The sequence below is a fragment of the Schistocerca piceifrons genome, chromosome 8 (assembly GCF_021461385.2).
Source record: "Schistocerca piceifrons isolate TAMUIC-IGC-003096 chromosome 8, iqSchPice1.1, whole genome shotgun sequence".
Taxonomy (NCBI): domain Eukaryota; kingdom Metazoa; phylum Arthropoda; class Insecta; order Orthoptera; family Acrididae; genus Schistocerca; species Schistocerca piceifrons.
The window spans coordinates 114,689,608-114,717,293 of record NC_060145.1 but is presented as its reverse complement, the minus strand read 5'-3'; positions in this window follow the sequence as shown (position 1 = coordinate 114,717,293).

Genomic DNA, 27,686 nt, shown 5'->3' with positions numbered 1-27,686 from the left:
CACCGTCATCTGCTGTTACTCGGGAGGGGCTGACCGTGTACCGGCTACGGGAGCTGTTCTTGTTATCTGTTTACCTGAGACAGTGGAAACGGCTGTGTCGAAGGCAGGGATAGCAACAGGTGAGGGCGACACTGTGTCACCCATATTTCCCGTCTCGTTGGCCGCCCAGCCTTCAACCGCAGGAGACGTTTGCAGGAGGCAACCGTCTGAGGGCGTACGACGTAGCTTTTTATGTTTCCTCCGTGACCTCTTTTCTTGGACACGGAATTCTGTTTCCGAAAGAGTGTGTGGTTCCAACATCGCATCTCCCTCAGGGAGAAAAGCAGAGGTTGGTACAACTCTAGTGTCGAGTTCCATCCTTTCATCTGAATGTCCCTGTGAAGCCGACGGGCGATTGTTTTCAATCTCTGTCGACCCTATAACGGTCTCAGTTAACCCTGTACGTGCTATGGGTGCGCAATCTAACGTTCGCTGTCTTCTAAGTGGTCTTTCGTCTGCCATGACGGTTGAACGCGTCGCCTCTGTGTGATTGAGGGGGACAACCGATACCGTAGGAGGGGTGGCGCCGGGTCACCTAATGGGATTTGTGTAACCCGACGTTGAATGCGCTCCTACGCATGTGACCCTCTTGGCCGCCACCAGAACAAGTATGAGATCTCCATCGAACATCACAACTGCTCGACATCCACCTATGACTAGGTATTAATTCAATTTAACTTGTCGCACGCCGTTGAGGACCGGCTATGTATCGAAGGTGTTACATTTTACGGCCACGTGGCTAACTACCGTCCGATACGGTCGGAGAACCGCGGTGACTGCGTCCGGCGGTACTTCCAACGAGAGTTCGAAGACTCTTAGTGTGCATAATCCTAGTGCTGCGTTGTCAACGGTAACCGCCCCGATGTGACCATCGGAGTGTTGGAAAATGGTTCAAATGGCTCTGAGCACTATGGGACTTAACATCTGAGGTCATCAGTCCCCTAGAACTTGGAACTACTTAAACTTAACTAACCTAAGGACATCACACACATCCATGCCTGAGGCAGGATTCGAACCTGTGACCGTAGCAGTCGCGCGGTTCCTGACTGAAGCGCTTAGAACCGCTCGGCCACCGTGGCCAGCGGAGTGTTGGAACCTGAGAGTGTTGTGAGCACAACAGCGTGACCTAGCTCGTCGTCGACCATCTCGACGTAGACGACGCTACTTGGGATGGTTAGGTGGATACCGACGATGTGCAGTGGTGGTATTTGAACTCCGTCACGAATGAATCGTTCGATTTCAAAGACTCGTTCTCTTGCGTGGTAGGGCTGGAAGCTGATTCTGTAAGAATGAGCCATAGTGACGCAGTGTCAACGGACCTGAGTACAAGTTGCGGCGAGGAAGTAAACAAACTACGCGTGTTTGCGACGGTGCGCATGGGACACGAACAAGACGCCGTCGCCGCTCACCTGGCAAAAGTAGACTGTTTAGTTATTGGCTGGTTGATGTACTTTACTGTTGGCGGCAGGAATGCGCAATGGCTTTATATCTGTTTCTTCGTCCTTTTCCGCCACAATTTCTGTGAGGACGTCGCATGACACTTGTGAAAATGCATCGTTTAAAACTTCACTCGGTGTTTTCTACTACTGAGCGTGACTATTTTCCTGATCGAATACGCTGAGCTACGGTGCCTGGTCTATCCGTGTTTGGATAGCTCAACCGATGTAACACTTGTCCGTGAAAGGCAAAGGTTCCAGGTTCGAGTCCCAATCTATCACATTTGCGCCGGCCGAAGTGGCCGTGCGGTTAAAGGCGCTGCTGTCTGGAACCGCAAGACCGCTACGGTCGCAGGTTCGAATCCTGCCTCGGGCATGGATGTTTGTGATGTCCTTAGGTTAGTTAGGTTTAACTAGTTCTAAGTTCTAGGGGACTAATGACCTCAGAAGTTGAGTCCCATAGTGCTCAGAGCCATTTGAATCATTTTTTGTCACATTTGCCAAGAAGTTTCAAATCAGCACACATTCCGCAGTAGAGTGAGAATCCATTCTGGACTTATTTACGTTGGTGATGGAATACGACTTTTTTTTCCAAATAATATCTATTGTATTTAGAGACAAACGATGGTGTCGTGGCCGCTATCACATCTGAAGGTAACAAACAGTAAGAAAAGCATCTTCTGTATAACATAGTAAGCGCAGTAAAATAACGCTGTGCTCGAATCATAGGGTTGATTCAACACCATAGTGCTTTACCAAGTACAAGGTGCTTACTGTTATACTTTCGCTACTTGAGCCAGTGTAGACTGAAAACTGTTTACCGTATAGGTGCAAAACTCGATATCAATTACATTCAGATTGTGCACTGCGCGTGCGTTGTTAGTAGTGTTACTTTCATGACTTTCCTTTGGGCGCCGGTATTGCTATGGTGATGTAGGTTGGAAACACAAGCATCAGTGTGAACTACATTTGCAAACAGCCAGAGAAGGTGAACAGAGCCAGAATGAGAATTTCACTCTGCAGCGAAGTGTGCGCTGATATGAAACTTCCTGGCAGATTAAAACTGTGTGCCGGACCAAGACTCGAACTCGGGACCTTTGCCTTTCGTGGGCAAGTGCTCTACCAACTGAGCTACCCAAGCACGACTCACGCCCCGTCCTCACAACTTTACTGAAAATCTCATTCTGGAAACATTCCCCAGGCTGTGGCTAAGCCATATCTCCGCAATATCCTTTCTTTCAGGAGTGCTAGTTTTGCAAGGTTCTCTGGAGAGCTTCTATAAAGTTTGGAAGGTAGGAGACGAGGTACTGGCAGAAGTAAAGCTGTGAGGACCGGGCGTGAGCCGTGCTTGGGTAGCCCAGTTGGTAGAGCACATGCCCGCGAAAGGCAAAGGTCCCGAGTTCGAGTCTCGGTCCAGCACACAGTTTTAATCTGCCAGGAAGTTTCAAGGTGAACAGAGCTTTACTCGCAAGACAACAGCAATACTTCAGCTGCTCTTAACTGTAGATTTAGGAAATGCTTCTGATAGAAGCCGAAGGCCAATTGTGCCACAAGTTGTTGAATAAGTTACTTATGCCGCGGTTGAGAGTGTTGGACGCAGCGTGGGATCTTCAGGCATTGCACGAACTATGTACAGCAGCTGAACATGTAATGGTCCACTGTTCCAAAAAGACTGCAAAAAATTGTGAAATAGTATCCACAGTGTGGTTCCAGGCTGTCGTGGCTACAGATGGTCTTTACACTGAGCAACGTTTGTAGCCTGGAACGTAAACATGGTACGCAATTAACAAATGTTACTCCCTTATGTGGAAATTAAAATGTGTTTCATGCATGGGTCTACTGGTTGTTTCTGTAACACATATCCTTAAAAATGTTTGCACAAAGTTTCTTTGTGCTACGAACTCTCGTTTTTGATGAGAGACTCTTTCAAGTAGTGAACGTTTAATTATAACCAGCCTGCATATTACTATTTTAGATGGAACGCTCCAGTCCTCTTTCGACCTTTGAACAGTCTTAAACGGCTAGTTATTGGATGACCCACAGTTTATTAAGGATTCTGAATGAAGCAGCAACTTGGCAACTTCCACGACCCCAAGTCATAGTTAGAGGCGAATGAAGTGAAAATATTAAAATTCCCTCTATCGATTGGGGTTAAACTTCAGGCTTACAGATTCTGGTTTCACACCTACACACTTGACCACTGAGCCAGCCATCCAGCGATTAAATCTCCAACTGAAAGTTGCGGCCTTTAATGGAAAAGAAATTATAAGATTAAGACCATGCTTAGGTGACATCTGCCTCTAGCAAATATCAAATTTCAATTTGAAGCAAGCGAAAGCCGTCGTGTTTAGACAATCCTTTCGCCTTCTAACGCATCTTTGTTGATTACTGCCGGTGCTCCATGGGCACTAACTGGACAGTTTCAATTAGGCTAACTGTCACAGAAGACGTGCGAGATATAATTTCAACATCGAACACAGAAATATCCCAATATGTCTTCCTATGCAAAAGGCACTTATCAAAGCCAACCTGGAAACATATTCAGAATTTGCCAGCTGAATGTTGTGGCGTAGCCGGTATGTCCACTTCTGGCACGGATAACAGCGACGATACATTGTGGGGTGAAAGCAATGAGGTCTTGGCAGGTGGCTGGAGAGAGTTGGCACCACATCTGCTCACACAAGTCACCTAACCCCGTTAATTGCAGGGAGGGAGGCGATAAGCTCTGACACTAAGTTCAGTCACATCCCAGACGTGTTTGCTCGGGTTCAGCACATCAACTGGAACTCCCCACTGTCTTCCTCGAACCATCCCATCACACTCCTAGCCTTATGACATTATCTTGATGAAAAGTAACACTGTCGTCGGGGAACGTAATCGTCATGAAGGAGTGCACGTGGCCTCTAACCAATGTACGACACTGCATGGCCGTAATGGTGCCTTGCACGAACCCCGCCTTGAGCCATGGATGCCCACGTGAATGTTCCCCAGAGCACAATGGAGCCGCCGCTAGTTTGCCTCCCTCCCGCAGTACTGGTGTCAAGGAGCAGTTCCCTGGAAGACGATGGACTCCCTCCCTCCCATCGCCATGATGAAGAGGGTATCGGGATTCATCAGACCATGTGACGCTCTGCCACTGCGCCAGTGTCCAGTGCCGGTTATCGCGTGCCGATTTCAGTCATAGTTGCCGATGCCGTGGTGTTCAACATCGGCACGTGGATGGGTCGTCGGCTGCGGAGCCCCATCGTGTGTTCGGTGCACAGTGTGTCCAGGTACACTTGTACTCTTCCCAGCTTTAAAGTCTGATGCCAGTTCTGCCACAGTTCGCCGCCTCTCATGTTTTACCAGTCTGCCCAGCCTACGACGTCCGACATCTGTAATGAGGAGTCGCCGCCCAACCTCACGACGTCAGGGCGTGGTTTCACCTTGGTTTCGCCACGTGTTGAAGGCACTCGCCACAGCTCTTCTCGAACACTCAATAAGTCATGCAGTTTACAAAACGTTCGTGCCGAGGCTCCGTGCCATCGCAATCTGCCCTCGGTCAGACAATGCGCCTACCCCATTTCACACACGGACAGCACGCTCACTGATACTACAAGAACCGTGCGTTTGAAACTTCGTGGCAGATCAAAACTGTGTGCTGGACCAAGATTCGAACACGGGACCTTTGCCTTTTGCGGGAAAGTGCTCTACCAATTGAGCTACCCAATCACGACTCACACAACGTCCTCAGAGCTTTACTTCTGCCAGTACCTCGTCTCCGACCTTCCAAACTTTACAGAAGCACTGCTGCGAACCTTGCAGAAGTAGCACTCCCGAAAGAAAGGATATTGCGGAGACATGGCTTAGCAACAGCGTAGGGGATGTTTCTGGAATGACTTTTTCACTCTGCAGCGGAGTGTGCACTGATACGAAACTTCCAGTCGTGCGTGGGTAGCTCAGTTGGTAGAGCACTTGCCCGCGAAAGGCAAAGGTCCCGAGTTCGAGTCTCGGTCCGGCACACAGTTTTGATCTGTCAGGAAGTTTCATATCAGCACACACTCCGCTGCAGAGTGAAAATCTCATTCTGGAACCGTGCGTTTGTCTCACTAGCAATCATTCCTAGTCAGCTGACGCTGCTATCGACTGGACGGCTTTATTTCGGTAGTAGGTCGGTGGTCATAATGTTGTTGCTGATCAGTGTACATTTTAGAACCCGTGTTTACTTGACATTTTAGTTTCGAATAATCGTTCTCGTCACATCCCTGAATACTGACCACTCCTCCTAAGACAACCTGTATAGATAATTACTGAAAGAAAAAGAAAGAACTCAGCAGTCTGGGTAGCAGCGTTTGGTAGTCGCAAATTCACTTATGGTGTAGGCGGCTCTTTCTTTGTATTCCGATGTTGGTAATTTGCTGAATTTGGTCTTAGCCAATCGGGTGACAGTTTACGGTATCCGATAAGAATGACTAAATATAACGATTTCTTTCGACACTAGATACGAACTGATTAAGTTTCTTTTCGCTATGGAAAACACCAGAATAACTTTCACTGGTCTACTTGTTATGAAATTTAGGACTGATGAGTGATTTTCATATTTCTTTGGTGAATGGCAAAAAATTAGATGTGCTGACAGGCCGAACTTGGCGAAGCCACAGACCTACGTTAGGTTGGAATGTGATAAAAAGCTTGCGAGATGGCAATACGAAAATTCCATTGCCATAACAGACTGATGTGCAGCGTGAGCCTATATATGTAGTTGCTGCAAAAACCTACTTGTATGTCTGATTTCCGATTTCGTCGAAAATTCCAATGACGTGGTAAAATTCAAATCTAAAGAACAAAACACTACCTAAGTTTCTGTACGAACTACAGGAAGTTATGAACGAGCATCCTGATTGGCTACCGACAGCCGACACACGATTCGTCGTATTCAGTTCCCACAGCTCAACACACCAACTGCTAGCAACATCGCCACGCAACGCAACTGCCGTGGACATCGTAAGTGCACTTCTACAGCCTAATGTGTAGCACACCCCTTAGCCCTTGAGGGTGACCCAACAGTTTTCAATCCCAAGGTCGTAGTTAAGGAACTCGCAGCTTAACAGGTCACGAAACCTTCGAAATCACGACTTGCACTCGATACAGAACAAAGGTGCTGTGGTCTGTACTGGGACAGTGATGCATCGACGTCTAGACTCAGGAAGCCACCTAATGGTAAGTGACAGGATGCTCCTGGTACCCAAAAGTAAGCTGTTCGTAGCAAGAATGATTACTTGTAAATATCCGTATTAGCGCTAATCTCTCGCTTTGTGAGAAGTGTATGGGAGGACGTAATACTTCCCCAGAAAAACAGGTGGCTGAGGACACTTGGAAGTGAGGCTAACAATGGAAGAAAAGCGTGCGTTGCTAGACTAGATGAAAGCCAAGAATCGGCTCTGGCTGAGGTCAACATCAGGAATCTTCTAAAAAAAAAGAGCAAATCTAGAGTCAATACCGGAAACCCGCTATTCAGTGCTGCACTCAGCTCGCCCGATAAAGCAGTACATGAGCAGTATTTTGGAAAGAATCAAATGCTGAACAGATAGGAAAAGCTGTTGTCCTGGTTGACCAGCGAAACCGTAAGAAAGAAATTACACAAGAAAATGGTACCAAAACTAACGCCATCACAACCAGAATCTAAAATTCAGTGGAAGACCCGAAGCGAAGACACTGCGGTGAGGCTGAGGAAAAAATCGGTCACATCTTCGGCTGTTCAGAAAGACTGCCCAGTTCTATTACAAGGAGGTGTGTAATGCTGCGACACAAATAATCATCTGAAACCTACTTCAAAATTACCATTTGCTGGTGTTAGTGAAACGATGGGACAACAAGGCAGGAAAAGCTGTCGGAAACGAACATACTAAACTACTCGTATATTGAGACTCGGACAGCCGAATGTGTAGAACATAATACAGCAAACCTCACAAATATGGAGAAGAAAAAGGGTAGATCATTTACATTACCATCCAGGTGGCGACAGAATAGATAAGAAACAATTGGCAAAACTCTTCAGACACGAGGACTTGAAAATCGAACTATAGCGATTCTGGTGAAAACCAGTTAAAGTGGTCCAAGCAGTTTTTGGCATACTGTGACCAATGCCAAAACTTCTTCGTAGGCACTTGAAAACTATTCAGATTTGTAAAATATCCATTTTACAACTGCAAAAGCTGCTTCACTGGGTTATGACCGAATTATCCGCCGATACGTCACGCAGTGCTAGACGCTTGCGAAGCGTCCGACTAGTGACACAATCCACAATAGTGATCTAATTTGCTGTGTTCACTTTGAATCTACATGTGCACGGCCCTATCACATTAATGTGACCACCGCCAACGTACGACGTCAACGTGCAATAACCACTCATACACGCCGAGGGAGAATATATAAAGCATGTCGGTGGGATGCGGGAAAAAGTGCAGTCGTTGCAATGCACAAACGAAGCGATTAGTCTGACATCGAAAAGGGCACTATCATTGCTTTTCGGGCCAAGGGTTGAAGCATGTCCGAAGCCGCTAAGTTTCTAAACTGTTCGTGTGCCGTCGTGATTAAAGTATACCGTGCATGGCAAAATGACGCTATCCGAAACTGGCATCGAGGCAAGTGTGGTACATAAAGTGTCATATATGACACAGGTGAACAACGTCTGGCAGATGTGTGCGAGTGAATAGATGTGCAACTGTTGAGAAACTTACAATCGAGATGAACTTACGGGCTACCAACAGTGCCTGGGTGCTTAAATAATGGTTCAAATGGCTCTGAACACCACGGGACTTAACATCGGAGGTCATCAGTCTCCTAGAACTAAGAACTACTTAAACCTAACTAACCTAAGGACATCACACACATAAATGCCCGAGGCAGGATTCGAACCCGCGACCGTAGCAGTTGCGTGGTTCCGGACTGAAGCGCCTATAATGGCTCGGCCAACGCGGCCGGCCCTGAATCCTTTAGAACACCTTTGGAATGTTTTTAACGCTGGCTTCGTGCCATGCCTCACCGACCGACACCGATACCTCTCCTCAGTGCAGCACTCCGTGAAGAATTTGCTGCCATTCCCCAAGAAACTTTCCAGCACCTGATTGAACGTATGCCTGCGAGATTGAAAGCTGTCATCAAGGCTAAGGGTGGACCAACTTCATACTGAATTCCTGCGTTTTCCGATGGAGGGCGCCACGAACTTGTAAGTCATTTTCAGCCAGGTGTCCGGATACTTTTGATTACATAGTGTACGTGTAAGTTTCTCATCTCCTCCTAAGCCACAGTACCGATTTCAACTAAACTTGGTAAACACATCCCTTACTGTCTAGCAACAATCCCTGTCAGGGTAACAAACACCTACGTACCATACTTCAATAGATATGACATAATAAACAATGATATGCATGAAAGGCTGCTGCATCATACATGAAGCTTTAATACAATTATTCGTTACTTATAAGACAATCCTACAGTCGAGTCACCTTAAGTAAATCTCTGACACCTGGCGGCGCTTTTGACAGCTTTCAACAACGAAGCGGAAACGTTTGTAGTTGTAAACAATTGCCGTCTGAAGAGTTGTGAAGAGAAGTCGCCAAAATCGCTTTGTATACACGTGAAGCAGCTGCGCCCACAGTACGGAAACTTTCCAAGGTACTGTACTTATACATCTGTACATTATGTATATTTCTCTGTACAACTGTTTCATAATTTCATGCCAGCTCACGAAAGCGTGGAAACGATGTATTTTCTGTATTACACTATAAAAACAGATCTCCTTTCGTTTAAGTTTCTAATAGAAAATTGACAACACGAATATCCGGGTAATGCCGCGTTTGTATCTAGTTGTTTAGTAACAAGGCAATCGTTTTAAAAAAATAGCTGTACTACCCTGCGCCTATGGCTTGCCAATCAGCCTTGTTTCTCGTTCCACGGCGACAGTAATATTATCAGAGAAGGAAACAACTTAATGTTTCACGATACTGGTGGAAAGCATCGATCGCTGCCGTAATGTTACCATTCTGCCATCCTTCTCAATCACAAAAATCGAAGAGAGAACGAATTAGAACAGCCAGATGTGGTTTTGAGTCTGGCTGGTTGCGAGTAGGCGTTTTACTGCGCTTACTCACCCTATCTGGGAGGGGAGATAATGACTGAACGACTGTACGTAAAGAAAGACAGCGTAAGTGGACAAAGACAAAGGGGCATCGGGACGGTACGGTGCTGTTCAGTCGAGGGGAAATGGAACATGCGCGCGTTTGAGTTAGTGAGTGAGCGGGTAGAACAGGAGGGGAATACGCGTGTGGAAGAGACAGCGGCAAAGAGACGCGGGCCCGTGTAGCAATGAAAGCCCCAGCAGCCGCTCTCAGAGGAAAGCAGGGGATATTGCGCAGCATGTTACACGAGCCGCTGTCCATCATTCGCGCCAGTTAATTGGTATGGCGCTGACAAGGGTACATGTGTGCGTCTCCATTACCGACCGTCTGTAAAGCTTGCGGATTACCTGTCCAATATTTATTACGTTAAGTACGCGAATAACCTGCCGTAGGCGTAGATTAATTGAGTTTGGGAGTGTAATAACGTGTGAGAATAACTTACTGAAATTATATTAATTTCCCAAAAATGTGGCGTAAATCTCTGTTTGCTTTTCCTTTTAATTCTCAGCACGGTAAGTAACATTGAAATATTATAAGTTCCCGAACTGTCAAGTTACAGCAGGTCTAAATTTTAAGCAGTCAAGCATATTCTACTACATGGTTCTACTTGAGACCTTTCTTTCCTCCACCTTAAGAAAACTATTGCATAGAAGTTTATGTAATGGCAACCATAAGCCACAACATGACAGTGTGGTATTTTATTATAACACGATTATCCTATACAGAGATAGACAATTGTTAATTCTGAAATGAACAGTTTCTAGCACTTCAAAATTACCTATGATTTACTGCATTTATTTCTGTCATGTAGTGCGGCTCGCAGCAAAATCATGGATATTTAAAACGAAATAAAGTGTTTATAGGTACCTAATAGTTCAGTTTCACTAGACCTAATAATTGGATGTTGTTCTGTGTATTTATCAATTTTACATTCGTTATTAGTATTTAAATTTACAACTGTCATATATCTACGAGAATGGTTTGAAAAGTTGTCGGAATCACCACGAGAGGTCAACGCTAGCGCAACGAGCTGTTGACGTGATATTCATTGGACTGTTGCCTGTAAACACGTGCCACGTCAGTGTTCTTGGAAGAGAGCTGTGGCAGCGACGTGGCTCTCTTGTTGTTCCCTCATAGTGATTTGCGAAGATGAAAAATATCGAGATTCGAGCAGTGATTAAGTACTTTGTAAAGAAAGGTATGAAAGCAAAGGACATTCACGCCGATTTCCAGAGTACACCGACTCTGCTCCTTCAGATGACTCAAATGGCTCTAAGAACTATGGGACTTAACAGCTGAGGCCATCAACTTAGAAGTGCTTAAACGTAACTAACCGCCGGCCGGGGTGGGCGAGTGGTTCTAGGCGCTACAGTCTGGAACCGCGCGACCGCAACGGTCGCAGGTTCGAATCCTGCCTCGGACATGGATGTGTGTGATGTCCTTAGGTTAGTTAGGTTTAAGTAGTTCTAAGTTCTAGGGGACTGATGACCTTAGAAATTAAGTCCCATAGTGCTCAGAGCAATTTGAACCCTTTTTTTACCATTTTACCGTACTAAAACCGAGTCGCTGATTCCAAGGCAGTTATGCACAGCAAATGGGTACATTTTTCGATATATTCCTAAGATTCCGATCTCGAACAAACTGAAAATTTTTTGATATTTTTATTCGTTTCTGATGTTCAAAGTTACTCTACTTGCACACGTACAATGGGCACGTTGTATCCGACGTGAAGCGAAAACAGAATTTATATAGTGGCATAACACTGAGAAATATGCCGTGTCTCTGTTATCGTCAGAATGGTTCTGGGAACACGATGTTATAGTACTGATTCACATGCAAAGTTCATAGGCACATAAAATCGCATCTGAGGTGTAAAATTAGTTTTGCGTTATTTCAATTTCACACAAAAAAACAACAAAATTTTATTGACATATTCCTCGCCCCGTTTAAAAGCTTTCCCATAAATTTTGATATGTGAACATATTCACTCGTTTTTATGCTGACGTGAGAAAGAAGATGACAGTGGAATCGGTAAAGGACCAGAAAAATTATAAATATTGGAAGATAGTAGACAGTGGTTCTGTTATAGAATGAGTGAAGAACATATTGTGAGAGAAAGAGAGGGAGACGGTGACAAGGTACGTAGTTAACAGTGACAGAACGACGCTAGGAAAAGAGTGAAGGAGACAGTGCCAGTGGGAGAGGAATAACAGAAGGAAAAAAAAAATTGTGATGAGAGTCAGTGATGATGACAGAGAGTCAGTGACAACGTGGAAGAGAGAGAGAGAGTGACTGCGGCAAATAGAACCGCTGTGGTGAGGAATAAATCAGATAACAGCAATAAGAGAGAGCAAGAAGGAGATAGTGAGAGGAGACAGTAGTAGTAGGACAAAACGAAGGATACAGTGGCTGTAAGACAGGAAACACCGACAGCTAGAGAGACATAAAGAGTTAATGACCAGACCTCGGATTTTAGGTAAAAACCTATTTTGTTCCGCATGAAATAAAGGCAATAAAAGTTGTAAATACGCAAATGCCGCCAATTTATGACTGAAAACGCCAGTTTTATAGAACCCAAAAATACCTAATTTCATGTTAGTACCTGATTGTACCTAAATTTTAAAATTCCAATTAAATAAATTTTTTATGACTAACATGATCTCAGTCTTCTCAGCTAAGAATTACGCAATTATTTTATTGAAAATTGTAATTTTATAGTAGCTAAAATATCTAATTTCATGTTAGAACCTGATTGTACGTCGTTTTTAAAAGGTCTAAAAGTACCCAATTTCATGTTAGAGTCTGACTGTATCTAATTTTTAAAAATCCACTCCAATAAAATCTGTATGACTAAAACTACTCTTCTGGTCTTCCCGGATGCTTAGAAATCAGTAACTGAATGCTAGATGGTTTGTTTGCATGCGTAAACGCCAATAGTGAGTCACACGATGACAGCATACTCCAGGTGATGAAGAAGGCAGAGTGAGACAGCTGGTACCGAATTTTTCTGTCAGAGACTTTTAACAAGAGCAAATTCCTCTTTTTTGTGTTCCGATAGCAGCGTTTTGCCACTGGTTCACTTTTTACTTCAATTTAAATAATAACTAATTACATAGAGATGGTAATACATTTGTTTGAAAAATAAGAACAAAGTCGAAAAAATCGCCATGTTATATTAATTATTAATTATTATTATTATTATTATATTAATTAAACTATTAATAATAGTTTTTCGCGAAGCACTTATTCAATTTCCGCGGAACACCAGTTTATAAAACCCTGTTGTAGACCGTGGTACCGGTTGGACCATACTATTCGCCTGTCCCTCATTAACAGTTTTATCAAACTTTTTGCAGGTGCTACAGCTATGAGGAAATAAGTTGTTTTTATTCTCTTACTGGAAAGAAAACCACCGTTTTTTTCCGAAAATGTAGCTGTTTGGAGACCAATCGATTGCCGCGCAATTTTCGATAAGAATAACGTAGTGCACGTTCCCCTTACTTTTTCATAGTTGATGTACCTTTATGGGCATAATAGGCATCAAAATACTTATCGGAGTACGCTTGTTACGCAATCTAGCGCTTCTTGAATATACCTTGCAGTTTTACCGTGGAGTGAATGTTGGCTAGAACCGAAATAAGATTCACAAAGCAACGCTCACATTCGCTCTGAATGACGGGAATATATATGCAGCAAGCATAGCCAACGAGGTACGAACACTTCAAGAAGCGCAATAGATCAATGTGTTGGCAACACTTTTATTTAGTCTTCACAGTTGCTGGCTTCGAACCTAAACTCAACCTTTGGGTATGCTTCAGATCAATCTGTCTACAACCACGATATCGTGGCAAACAACTTTTGAAACCATAGTTTTCTTGCAGCCTGCAATGGTTGCAAAAGCTTGGTATCCCATACCAGATCCCAGTTGAGCACACAGCACCAACACCTCGCAAAATCTGATCCTTACGCTGCGCGTCAGGATTTTGTGCACACTTGTGGTTTCTAGCTCTATCTGAATTAGACTTCACCTTACTTTAATTTTTCTAAAGTCTTTCCTCAAAACACCATATCATGTCTAACAACGTTTCGTTATTTCAACCTTTTTATATGATCTGCAGTAATATGGTTTTTGTAATCAATTTTAGTCATTAGTTATGCTCGTATGTGTGACAATAATTACTGTGTCTGTTGTAATGTGTATACAATTTCGCAAGAGTTTTCGTTAATCAGCCATTTAGTGCTGTTTGTATGTAATGACAATAAAACTTAGTGTAAGAACTGGCTTCTGATTTTTCTTATTGTGCATAATTGTTTGCTCTGCTTTTCGTATGTGTATGTTTTTGCACTCTGTTTGAACAATTGTGGTACGCTTTACACTCGAATGTCACTTCTGTAATTAACGTTATTGTCTGTACTCATAACGGTCGTAATATCCCACAAGAGATAATTCACACTTGACAGAGGCAAACCAATATGTTCGAATGTCTGTCCTGGAGCGCACATCTCTGAACACAGTCTGGTATACAAAGCGTGCCAGGTTGCCTACAATCATTGCTTGCTGTGGTTCGGCTAGGCAGTCAATGGTGTTCTTAAATGGTAGTCTGCTCCAGAACTTCTCTCATACGTTACGGAAGATAATTTAACTTCTTAAATCGTGACACTGGCTCAAAGACTTGCGAATTTACCATGAACCCTGATTTATTCTAATTTGTTTAACCTGATGGGATTACCTTTGAACGAAGCCGGTCGTGACATAATAACTGTGTAACATTATAGCAGTGTTGGTTTCTTATCAACAACAACAAAAATCAGCTCAAAATGATAATAGTGGGTCATTTATTAACGCTAGTTAATAATGCAAGCGGAAAGGCAAGAGACTTAAATAGATTCCTGAGTGTAAGGGTTAATCATGCCTAAGGTACGAACAGGGCCATACCGAGGGTGTCGCGAGGGAAGACCACAGCCTAGGGCGCAGATGCTGAGGGGGCGCAAAAACTGATCGAAAAAGAAAACAGGGAAGGCAGAAGTTTCAGGAATTATCCGGCAGAGGTGTGTCTTCTCCTGCCCTCGCTTTTCTCTCTTGTGCGCAGGAGAAGAGGCCTTTCCCTTGGCCCACGACTGTAACCGCAGGCCATTGTCAGAGTCATTTTGTCCAAGTAAAATCATAAAATGCGGTGACTGCTGAACTGATGTCTATCGCTAACATAGTGTATGTGACAAAAATGTGCCTTCGCAGCTCGCTCAAGCGCAACAATGGAATTTTTACTGCTACTTCCCTACCCCATTGAAGGGTTTCAAAGGAGAGCGAGCAGGGGGTGAAAAAAGTACACATGCCCCACTAGACACTTTTGATGATTCAAAATTTTGGCTGCGACGATCTCCTGTGTTAATGAAAAAGAATTCGCCAATAAGATTTCTGTAGCTGATTAACAACGTTACAGGAGTTATAATTTACACATGATTATCTTACTGGAGCGATTTGTCGGTCTATCGGCAATAAATTTATTCTGAAGCCAATATCGCTAAATGTTAGGTTGGTGCATTCAGTTCGAAGCGTTTTTGGTTTGCACGTTAGTATTCAGGTTGTTATGGGTTTATTGATCGGTTTCTACTTTTTTTAGTTCACTGTCGCTATTTGAGTGTGCAAAATATTAAATTGTCATTTGGAGATGTGAGATGTGAGGGGGCCTGTGGATGATAGAAAATGGAGTGCCAAGTGGAGAAATCGGAATATTTCCGACATATTCTTCTGTCTGAGCCCAATGGAGGGATGACAGCAGTGGAGGCAGCCAGAAACATTCGTACCGTTTATGGGGATAATGCCATTGGACAGAGCACGGGAAGAATGGTTTTCTCGTTTTAACGAGGATCGTTTTGACGTTAGTGACTCTCCACGTTCAGGGACACCGGGATTGATGATGATCGTTTAAGTGGATTAATCGACAGTGATCAATGCCAGTGTACTCGATACATGGCAAGAAATCATATGCGTACCTTTGCTTGCTAGTCATCAATTGGCTCGTGAACAACACCAGCCATTCCTATCCTGTATCGTTAATGGTGAGCCGGCCGCTGTGTCCGATTGGTTCTAGGTGCTTCAGTCCGGAACCGCACTGCTGCTGCGGTCGCAGGTTCGAATCCTGCCTCGGGCATGGATGTGTGTGATGGCCTTAGGTTAGTTAGGTTTAAGTAGTTCTAAGCCTAGGGGACTGATGACGTCAGATGTTAAGTCACATAGAGCTTAGAGCCATTTTTTTGTTAATGGTGAAGACAGATGGTGTCTTTGTGCTAACGTAAGGAAAATAGAGCGACTCAGCCCAAAGAAAAAAGCAACTCCCCATACATGGACTTCCGCGCATCCACAAAGATATTATGCATCTGGTGGAACAGTCACAGTGTGGTGTGCTACAAATTGCTTTTCCTAGGCGTATGTAACCATCACTGCTGATATTTATTGTCAACAACTGAGATGTCCTGCAGAACTAGCCAGGGTAGCCGAGCGCGGTAACGCCCTGCTTCCTGGACTCGGGTAGGCGCGCCGGCCCCGTATCGAATCCGCCCGGCGGATTAACTACGAGGGCCGGTGTGCCGACCAGCCTGGATGTGGTTTTTAGACGGTTTTCCACATCCCGCTAGGTGAATACCGGGCTGGTCCCCACGTTCCGCCTCAGTTACACGATTCGCAGACATCTGAACACGTTCCTACTATTCCATGACTTACACTCGACGCGGACAGCAGGGGTTCACTCATTCCGTCCTGGGGGGTACGGGGTGGCGGCAGGAAGGGCATCCAGCCACCCCTTTGCACTAACCTTGCCAAATCCGTTCCTAACAATGCCGACCCTGCGTCAGCGCTGGACATGGCACCAGTGAAAGAAAGAACTGTGATCTCCTGCAGACGCAGTCGAAGAAAAACGACCGGGAAGACTGCCACATTCTGCCAGAGTAACAAAAACACAATGCGGAAGTTGGGTCGGGAAGTCATTCCGCATCCATCTTATTCATCTGATCTGGCTCCCCCGGAGTTTCACCTTTTCCGCTTTCTATCCAACAGTCTTCAAGGAACTTTCTTTCCGGATGAAAATGCGATCCGAACATGGTTCGACAAGTTCTTCGCCTAAGAAACACGTGATTTCTACAGTTCCGCAATCGAACAGCTAGCCCAATGCTGACAGATTGTTGTAAACAGTGAAGGAGAATATATTATTTGTGACTAAAGTCTCTATTATGTGCGTCTGTTGTGTTTACTATACTTATAGAATAACGTTAGGAACTTATTGTAAAAGAATTTTTGGCCTTTCATCCATCATATTCGTCAACAAGAAGCTCTTCTCAGAGCACCTGATAAGGCAGCAGTGGGAAAGTGACGTAATGTGGTGTGAGGTACCAGTATCGCGAGAAAGGTCGCCTAAATTGTGGTCCTTTTCCGTAAATGGCCACTGTGTTCGGATGTAGCGCGCCCAAATGACAAACATCTGTTATTAATATCAGATAAACTAAACAGTGAATTTACTTGCATTTCATATAAAATCACCTCTCAATAGCAGGCTATTATTACATTATTTCAAAAGTGTTAACTGCCAACAGAATAACAAATAATTGCTAAACGAAAAGGCAGAAGAAGCACTTCGGAGCCGGCCGCTGTGGACGTGCGGTTCTAGGCGCTTCAGTCCGGAACCACGCGGCTGCTACGGTCGCAGGTTCGAATCCTGCCTCGGGTATGGATGTGTGTGATGTCCTTAGGTTAGTTAGGTTTACGTAGTTCTAAGTCTAGGGGACTGATGACCTCAGGTGATAAGTCCCATAGTGCTTAGGGCCATTTGAAACATTTCTGAAGCATTTTTGAAGGACATCATCTTTAAGTCAGTGACTGTTAAAAGTTTTATTTTCTTCTGCGCTATTGCAATTTCGGCCTTATGGCTATAAGCCGTGTCAACGTAATGTAAGCTGACACGTTGGCATGGCTTAAAGCCATAATGTCAGCACTTGATAATGGCCTAAGGCCGAAACTGCAATAGTGCAGTAAATAACCTAATATACTGGCGTAAAGATGATGTCCTTCAAAAAGTTTTGTATGACTGTGTATCCCAGCTAAAACAAGTATATTTATTTTTGAAGCACTTCCGAGATCTTCGGGCCGCATCTAACTTGGATGACGAGTGAGGTTGTTCGGCTGTCAGACCAAAGCTTTAACGGCAGTGTAACTCATCAGGGTTCCCCGGCAATTTAATGACATCTAGAACGGATATCAGCGTCGTGCTTGCACGATATTTCAGAAACGTAGCTCGTAACCTTCCTCAGGTGCGACCTGAGACAGCTCCTCGAGTTTTTTTTCATCGTTCCATTCTCACCTCTGAGGGAGGTGGGCGGGCTGTTTGAAGGCATGGAGCTCCCCATTCAGCCATATGGGTGAGGTAAAAATCTGTGTCTCCTTTATTTAAATAACTTTGTCTCTGCTGCGATATCTGGGATTTGGGATTGGTGCTACTTTTGGCTTCTAGACCTTGTGGGGAGAGACTTTAGTTTTCCCATTTGGGAGTAGAGGAGGATGCTGGGGACAGTTCCGGCATTCGCCTTACAGCCCAGGGGAAACCTCCAAAATCCTGACTGGAACTGCTGGTGTTGCCACCGTTAAATTGGTGCTTCTTGCACACTTTACTGGAGGCGCTTCGACGGCGCTCGTCGTTGCTGGTTCGGCTGCCTCATGGCGTCCGTGCCGCAGTCAACGGCGGTGCTGGAAGTTGCAGTGGCGGCCGTATTGAAGGTGGCGTCGTTCTTCTTCTTCTATTTGAACTTGTTCTTCCGTTTCCCTTTGTTTCCATAGCTCCAGCCAGCTGCGCTGACAGATGTTTCGATCTTCTGGATATGGGCAAACTATTGCCAGATCGTCGAGATCCACTATGTATCTAATGTCTGAGATGAGCTCTTTCGTCAACACTTCCTTGCTGACCAGTAATGGCTTCTCTTCTCTGTCCGTCTGCAGGGCGCAGTTTGTCAGCAACTACTTCGCTGCGCTCATCAGCGTGTTATTGTTATTTGTCTTACGGTCTTCTGTCTGCGATGCTTCCGTAGTACACGGTTGTGCTTCCGTTTGTACCGCCGTTACCACTATCCACGGCCTGCGGGTTGTGCTTCCGTTTGTACCGCCGTTACCACTATCCACGGCCTGCGCTCGTATGCCTCCCGCAGCATGAGGCAAGCATCTTCCATCTCCGCATGTAGGGCCATCTTGAAGCGCGTTCCTGCTTCTTTCAGCGCGGCTTCGATGGTTGTAGGTAGCTACTCTTCGCTGCAGCCTTTTCGTGCACCGCCTTTGGCCACTGCGGCGTCTGGGTCATCTCGGCGGTCTGGCGCTGACTGCCGTCGCCCGTTTGCGGGCGGCCGGCCCGCCCCTATACCACTCTAACTGACAGTGTGGATGACCACCCGCTCAAGTGGGTGGCTTGTTGCCATCTCGCTCTTCTTCTGCTGTGGAGACGACGACGCGGTTTTCTTGCGGCTTCTTCTCCGTCATTTCTTGTATTCGGCTTGTTTTCCAGGTGCAGAATTCTGCGTCTTGTCGTCGGTGTTGTCGTGGCCTGCGAAAGCCTTACAGCCGCGCCAGCTGGATACTTGCGGCCGGCCACAGTGGGATCACGTCGGTGTGCTTTCTCGTGGCCTTGGGCATGTGTTTCGGTCATGACTGCCAGCGCACTGTACACTGGTCGCTTGGTTGGGGCAGTATGTTGCCACATGCCCCTCTTGTTGACACTAAAAGCGCTGAGGCCTGGTGGCCAGTTCTGCAGGCAGAGCCTCCAGCTTCGCTTTGAAGCCCAGAGTGCAGCTGATCCCGTAGACTTTGTTCGCTAACTATGCCACTTTCATCGCTGGTGTGTTTACAGCCAGGATGAATAGTGGCGACCTCTTCTTGTTAGTTCGGTTGTGTAGCTTTACCGCTACGTCACCGGACCCGTCGTCACGTAGTGCTCTTCATACCATTACTTCGGAGCACAGCCAGGGGAGCCCTCTAGGGAGGGCTTTAACTGTTTATTTCTGCCCTTTCGACTTGGATTTCTCTTGCGCCGGTGCTTTGTATGGCTCCAGGATACGTGTGAACACCTTGAAGTCATACATACAGACCGGTTGCTCTTCCAGTAAAGTGTCATTATCCAGACACTTCACCTTCAGCGGGCCTCTCGCGATGTTCTTCAGTTTGCCGTGTATGTCCCACCAATCGTCCCGGCAGCGGATATAGTTCAAATGGCTCTGAGCGCTATGGGATTTAACTTCTGAGGTAATCAGTCCCCTAGAACTTAGAACTACTTAAACCTAACTAACCTAAGGACATCACACACATCCATGCCCGAGGCAGGATTCGAACCTGCGACCGTAGCAGTCACGCGGCAGCGGATATAGATCGACGGGGTCAGCAGCATGGTGTCGTGGACGGATGGTTCTTCTTCCTGGGCTGTATCTTCTACGTAGTTCGCCAAGTTTTTCTCCGCCCCGGTCCCTTCGCTCGACGGGCTGCTTATCATTACTGTCGTCTCATATTTGTTCGATTTCTTGCCCATCGTGCAGCACGTGCGTTACAGAACAATACTGCTTTTGCCGTTGAAACAGCAACACGTTGCAGTGAACGCGCGCTTTCCACCTCGCAATTCGACTGCTCGACCTCCAGGTAGCAGTTAACAATAGCGAGCGCTCAGAACAGCGTCTTAGAGAGCCTGTATAGGTAGAGAGTGGCCATAGGTGCAGTTGCCCGTGATTGGTTGATTAGCTTTGGTGCCATTTTTCTGCCAAACGTCTCTCGCGCTTCCTATGTTCGCCGTGCTTCTGCGTTGAAGTTCAGAAGACTTTTGGAAACGATTAAAAGGTATTTGAATTATTGAGAGACTTGTTATGCGTTAAGCATGCATGTTCGGTTTAGTTGTATATCGTTTTTAGTACGTAATTAGCCTTTGCGATCTTAAATACTAGTTGAAATAATGAAGCGTTCTGTGATGATGTCGGTAGGCCTATATGTTTGAAGTAAACACGCGAGTAATTGTGCAGTATTGTTTTTGACATCTGTAATTCGTTCTGCAGACGTTCGTAAACGATGCCAGGTTGTGCTGCATTTGGTTTTTGCAATAGAGGCGAAGGTGGATTTCGCAGTCTTTTTAAATATTTTTAGTCACTCAAAACAGGTAGGCCTATTACAATTTACTGCATTTTAAGCTCTTATTTCTTTAACAGTTCGTGCATACTGGTAGCATCACAAGTTTTCTGAAGCCAATATCTGACAGTCCTTGCTGGAAACGGAAAGTTCCTGTAATTGTTGTGCCATGCTCATTCGACTTTATAGCGTCAAACTTTATTTCGTTCCGAATCAGAACACTAGGCATTATTTTGCTTTCAGTATTATTTCCTGACTGTTGACGCGGGCAAGTTGTAAGCACATTTTCCGCAGTTCTCGTGGTTGCTGAAACATTATTCATAGTAAATAATTGTAGGTACTCTTGAAGACAGTTTTTAATAGGCCTACTTACTGTGGAGTACAAGGGATACGGTAGTTTTCTTGTTATATTTGGTCGTTATTACAGTAGCCTACATTTAACATTACCTGATTTTTGTAATCTTTTTCGTTTGTTATCTACGAGAGGTATTCAGTATACATATGTATGAAAGAAAGTCGTAAGCAGTTGTTTATTTGTGACATGCAAAAAGTTTGAAGACGTGACAAGAAGTACTAATACGTCTCACACTTTTTGCATGTTCAAATGGTTCAAATGGCTCTGAGCACTATGGGACTTAACATCTATGGTCATCAGTCCCCTAGAACTTAGAACTACTTAAACCTAACTAACCTAAGGACAGCACACAACACCCAGTCATCACGAGGCAGAGAAAATCCCTGACCCCGCCGGGAATCGAACCCGGGAACCCGTTTTTTCATGTCACAAGTAAACAACTGCGTACGACTTTCATTCATCTGTATGAAATTTTCCTCATAATATAGTCATAGTAGGCTACTATGAATATATTATAGCTGTTTTTTTACCTTCTCATAACCTTCCCAGATGGGGATAGGGCAGGCTGCTTGAGAGCTTCTTGATGCTCTATTAAGCCTTGTGCTACATTTGTTTATTTTATGAACTTTATTTTATTACAACTGAATGGTTACTTTGGTCACCTGAGTGTATTTGGAGTCTTATTGACAATATCAGAGAGGTATGTATTAGTAAGTTTAGTGTACGTTAGTCTTCACACTCGTCTGGTGTGGATTTCTTAGGTTTCTGTACACGGACGATGCTTTGAAACTCTCCTGAGATTTCTCGTTTTTCATACACCTCATTGACAAGCACGCATAGAAAATTCTGTTATGTCTTCATATAGAGCGTGAATCATTTCTTCAGTTATGCGACATACACGAGACCCTGTTTTGGCTGCAGTATGGATATCTTTCCTGAGTATTTTCAGTCAAATTAGATCTTATATTAAATCTGTCACCTAATCCGGTGACTCATCTTTCATCTCGGCTCCGTTACATAAATTCACTGCCTATTCCTTCCAGTGCTCTGCCAAATCATTATTGACTAGTACATACATCATCTACGCTTTTGATTGCCTCTCCTAGTGGTTTACGTCCTACAAATTGTGCCTTAAATAGTTGGTAGGCTTTTTCTATACTCCCTCTCTTCATACTTTCTGCAGTTTTATTACATTATTTCTCGATCCAGGCTATTTGCTTACAACTCAGCCCCAGGATACAATGAAATAAATTTTTATATATCACCACCAACTAAATGGGAAATGAACTCCATCTACGTTCTACAACGTTGTTACTGGTGTTTGGGTGATTTTACTAGCTTATAATTGTAAGATGTTCTTTTTAGTGTTGTCTTCTCGACTGTTTACCATTTATAGTGGCAATGTTGGCGCTGGCGCTGCTCTTTCCCTTGTATTCTCTCTTCTTCTTCTTCTCTTGCTTCCTCCTCGAACTTCTTTCGAACCGAGCGAGTTCCGTGCGTGCCTGTCCGCACTTCTTAGTTGATCTGCGTCTAGCTTGGTTTAGTCTATGATGCCTACTACTTCAGAGTTTACCACGCTGTTGCTTCAGTTCACGAATTCCGTGGTTTGTACTGTCTAGGTATTCCGGTCTGTGACAGAGACAGATGTTTGCACCACTCAGTTGATAACCAGTTTTTTCTTCTGCTTGGTGGTCTCTTGCGGCAGGTGAGTCTGGGAGGCAGCTTCAACACCTATCCTCGTGGCTTCCTGCGTCGCCCCCGTCTCCATTTGTGGTTGGCGACGGAAGACCTCCCTCAGTCTGAGGCAGGTTGTCCCCATCTTCGCGTGGAGCGTATTCGGAAGCGGGTTTCTGCTTCTTGTAGGGCAGATCCGATATCCACGTGCGGATCGTCCCTCTTGTAGACAGGTGCGTCGCCCTCTGCCACTGTGGCGACTTCTTCTTTCTGGCTGTCGGCAGCTTCGTGTCGTCGCCCGGGCCCTAGCGGGGCAGGCGTCTGCGCGGGATGGGGGGCTGCAGCCGAGGCGCTTCTGTTCTGTTCTGATGGTGGAGTATTGGTTTTCTTACCGTTCCATCTCTTCCTTCGTCTCTTCTTGCGGATTGACTGTTCTGGCGTCCTCTTGGTGGTGTTGCGGTCTGCAAAGACTTTAGAGCCGCGCCAAGTCAAGACAATTGGCCCGCCGCAGCGGGCACAGATAGGCCGGTCTTCACTTTTGCGTGTGCGGCTACGACTGTCGTGGTTGCCAGCGCACTTGACTCACTCGGCCTGGTTGTGACAGTATTTTGCCACATATCCTTCTTTCTGTCACTTGAAGCACTGGGGTTTCGTCTCTAGCTCCGATGGGAGGGGCGTCACTGTAACTGGGAAGCACATGACCTTCTTCATCTCGTAGATTTCCTCTGTGGGTCTCTTCTGCTCACCTCTGGACGTTTCCACAGCCAGGATGAAGAGCGGTAGTCTCTGCTTATTGGTTCGGTTGTGTGGCTTCACTGGCAATTTCTCGAACCCACACAGCAGTAGGCCATACTTAACGGTGTCGGCGTTGCACAGCCAAGGCAGTCCTCTCACCAGTTCCTTGACTGTGCCTTTCCTCTTCTTCCTTTTCACCTCTCTCCACGGTTCCGCGTCGTTTTCCGTGATTACCCTAAGTCGCTTCAGGCAAGTGCCTGGATGATTCCTTCCTTAATCCGATGAGACCGATGTCCTCGCTGTTTGTTCTCTTTCACCAAATCAACCCAACCAACCCAGGAATGGTGGTCTGGGGCGCCATTTATTTTCATTGCAGGACCTCTTTGGTTGTCGTCAGCGGCACTCTTATAGCCGCTTATGTCTTGTAAGTACGGTACAGAAAACATTCAGAGGCTGAATCTATCCATTGGTTCCAGGTTGTATGAATGGAAATGTCAAAAACCTTTCAGAAGAGATAGCCCGCTCTAAAGGACTATGATCTTTATACGCAGATCAAGAATCAAGTAAAAGCAAGTTATTTTGACCAGGTATTGGCCGAAATCTTGCCGTGACGTAAATATTGCCTGCCGCTCACGAGAAAGAATCGTAGGGGGCTTAGCATCTCCATCACGCAGCACTATAAAGAAATTTCCACCCAATTTATCGTCCAGATTAACAGTACACATAATTGTATTCGAATGTATTCAGGCATTGATGTTAGATGATCTTGATACAACGCTCTTGGTACGTCTCAGTTCCATGGTTCCTTTCACACGCATTTTCTCTTTAAATCTCAATTATTTGTAGTTCGAAACAAATTCCTTACTGAATGATGGGATAAGCTTGTTTATCCCATCTAAAACTTTCGGGCCAGCTCCTAAATTGGCTGTGCATCGTCATGTTGACGCGTTGCTTGAAACTTCGTTACCTTACGTCATGCAATCCTGTATCACTGTCTGAAGTTATGCAGCCACCCGCTGGTTCCGTTAAAATAACTGTAATCTATGTCGAGTGAAATCTGATGTGCCTAACGTAGTAGGTCACTATCACGCATAACCTGTAAATTGTATTGAGCATCAAATGGCTCTGAGCACTATGGGACTTAACTTCAGAGGTTATCAGTCCCCTAGAACTTAGAAGTACGTAAACCTAACTAACTTAAGGACATCACACACACCCATGCCCGAGGCAGGATTCAAACCTGCAGCTGTAGCGGTCGCGCGGTTCCAGACTGTAGCGCCTAGAACCGCTCATCCACTCCGGCGGGTTGTAGAGCATCCTTGAAACGCGCAGTCACTAGTTTTTGCAAGAAGAGTGCCTTGTCCTCCTTTGAATATCCGCAGTTTTTCTCACGCACCACACGGTCATATTGCTCATGGATCAGCAACATTACGGCCTAACCTTCGCAACCAGTTTATGTCTGTAGCTGATGGAATGTTAATGAAATTAATACTTGAGGCATTGCGTAGCTAAATTCTCTTTCTCCTGAATCAGTTTACCATCAGGTCATGATATAGATCGAAATTTTGGAAAATTACAGTCTACAAAAGAGTTGTAATATTGATTCACAAAGCAGTCTGGAGTTAGTTCTTTTTTACTTTGCGTTGAAACGGCTCCCATTACAATTTGAAGTTACAATTTAGAAGTAGCATCTATCTGCTCACAGGAAACTACACGTATTTATGTCTGTAACCCGCCTTTTTATGTGAAAGCACACTTCATTTAAAATTTAGCAGAAATAAAAGAAGCAATTATTGGAGTAATGCCTATTGCCTGTCCAAAACAGAGATAATAATTTAATACAAGCATAAAAAACAATACGTAATACTCCATACCTTCCAGCCGCCAAAGAAATTTTTCATTCACAACAAAAAGATACGATCTTATACTTCTGTCATTTGAGAAGTATTATGGAATATACTGCAAGCAGTTGCTAAGATTCTCCACATAGACAAAATTCTGGAATATCATACAGTTTAATGTACATGGTGAGGAAAACTTAGATGAAAGAAGCGTTGATACACAAGTAAAAATGTCTATCAATATACGTAAATCCCAGTCAAGTTACAGAAAATATACACACATATATAGCACAGAAAACCAAAATTGGTTCTGAGGTGTCCCTATACATTCATTTGCAATTAGCCCAGGCCAACAAATGAAAAAAGTAAACATTTGTGTAACGAGAAAATCCTCTTTTTCCACTGGTGGAGAAGGATGGGGTTGGGGAGTGGGTGAGGAAGGTCGGTTCACAGCATCCCCGAGCAACGTTAATACGTGGTGGAACGAACCCTCGCTTGGGTGCCCGGTCGAACCAACCGTTATGATCATCAAGCAGCCCTGTTGCAAACTGTGTCACTCTTCAAATGGCGAATTCGCTCAAGTCACAGATTTAATGGTCGTTTTAGACATTCAAATACAGCTCGTCTCGATCCATTCCACACATATTCGATTGGATTCACATCTGGGGAACAGTCAGACCATTCCATTTTGGCGTTCCTAGCAGGCAGAAGGGACGTGTTCACGACAACAGTACGATGAGTGCTAAAGTTATCATCCGTCAAGATGAAATTGTCACAAAATTTTGGCGCTGTAGTATCGCATTTAGCTGCGGTATCTGTACCGCAAAGCACTGAAATTGCCCTGAACAACCGTGAGAGGTGTAAGGTGACCCCATGCAATGCCACCCCAGAACATTACTCCATCACCACTTTATTGCACATGTAGGACGCAGTGTTGGAGGCGTTGGTATTACCGGGTTCTTTCCAAACACATTGTCTGCTGCTGTCGAGGTACAACCAGGTCCGAGTTTCGTCTGTTATGTCGACTCTGTGTGGCCTGTAACAGAGTGCATTGTGTTGTTCTGTACAACGTTGGTGCTCGCCATAATCGTCTGGAATGGAGATTCGCATCATGTAATCGTCACCTACTTGTTTGATGTGATACATCTCTTCCTGTAGCTTCTTCGAACGCAATTTTAGAGCACTCATCCCACGGCTCCTTCGGTCAAAAGTCATAGATAGCGATCATCTTGCGCAGCTGTCCAACGTGGACGGCCTATGTGGTGTAAATGCTCAAAACTACCTGTCAATTGGAACATCTCCACAGCACATCACTCTCTCTCTGGTGCACACTTCCTTCATTGACAAGTCTTCAGCACGTAACTTTGTGATGTGGAAGTGGTGATTCGTTCCGACTGCTATTCGTGGCACCATGAATGTTTATTGTTTCCATAGACGTCTCTGATGGGTCTCTACTGGTGCTTTACTTGCAACTGAAATGGTGCAGTCCATTCGAGTGTGGTGTTTTACCTGTAGTTATCGCTCATGTTTGAAAATAACGTCAGGGGTGATGCCCTTAGTACAGGAATAGTTACGATAGCAACATACTAGCACGACTTATCAGGGTGGCGCAAACCCTTTGTAATGTGTGTACAGCAATACTCATTTTTATCCCAGATACATGTGTGCATTTATATCTTGAACACACGGCAAGCCTAATTCTAGAGAAATTCGTCCAGACAAATTATCTCGTTATTACAACGACTGCAGAAGTACCACACCAAACATGGCGGATAATAGTATCGCGTAGCATTGCAGGGAGTGCAAAATAATGTGCCATGGATTCTCTATGTATTCTCTGTCTCATTGGCTCTGACTCTGAAGTAACAATTACACTGAATGACCATGTTGTGACTGGTAATTCATAAGTTGCTAGTACTTTTAACAATCTCCTTCTAAACGTAGCAGCAAATGTAGGATTAAATGATTCAGTTGAAAAAGCACGAGAGTATACTGAAAATAGCACGAAAGTTTAAGCAACTAGAAGTAACATCAACTTGTTTCACTGCTATTAATACACTAACGCCGTACTCGATCCCAACGGCCTCGTATCACTAGCAGTCGAGATGACAGGCATCTTATCCGCATGGATGTAACGGATCGCGCAGCCACGTCTCGATCCCTGAATCAACAGAGGGGGACGTTTGCAAGACAACAACCATCTGCACGAACAGTTCGACGACGTTTGCAGCAGCATGGACTATGCGCTCGGAGACCATGGCTGCGGTTACCCTAGACGCTGCATCACAGACAGGAGCACGTGCGATGGTG